Raw genomic sequence first — 374 nt, 5'->3', positions numbered from 1 at the left:
TTATTATTATTATTATTATTATTATTATTATTATTAATGCCCTCCCATGTGTTGGCATTGTGGTCCCCCAGCTGAAGGAGACAGCCAACTCCTAGAAGGTTTTATGGGATGAGATCTTGGTTGGGACACACAAGTGCAGTTGTGAAGTGAAGGCTGATATCTCTGCAGTGAACTGGCACACGTGTAGCCAAGGTAATTTAAAAGGTCACACTGATACTATACTAATTATTTCCTGTGGTATTTCTAAGAACAGTTTTTTCTATAAAAAGCACAATGTTTAGCAGCAGTGGTTGGGTTTCACAAGTCCAGGCTCCCACACAATCTGTGAGTGTAACTTGGGTGAGTAGAAGTGAAAAGAAGCCCGTGTCTCATCT

This window comes from Antrostomus carolinensis, unplaced genomic scaffold (assembly GCF_000700745.2).
Source record: "Antrostomus carolinensis isolate BGI_N321 unplaced genomic scaffold, ASM70074v2 scaffold13735, whole genome shotgun sequence".
NCBI classification, from domain to species: domain Eukaryota; kingdom Metazoa; phylum Chordata; class Aves; order Caprimulgiformes; family Caprimulgidae; genus Antrostomus; species Antrostomus carolinensis.
The sequence above is the reverse complement of the archived record's forward strand: the minus strand, read 5'-3'. Positions refer to the sequence as shown.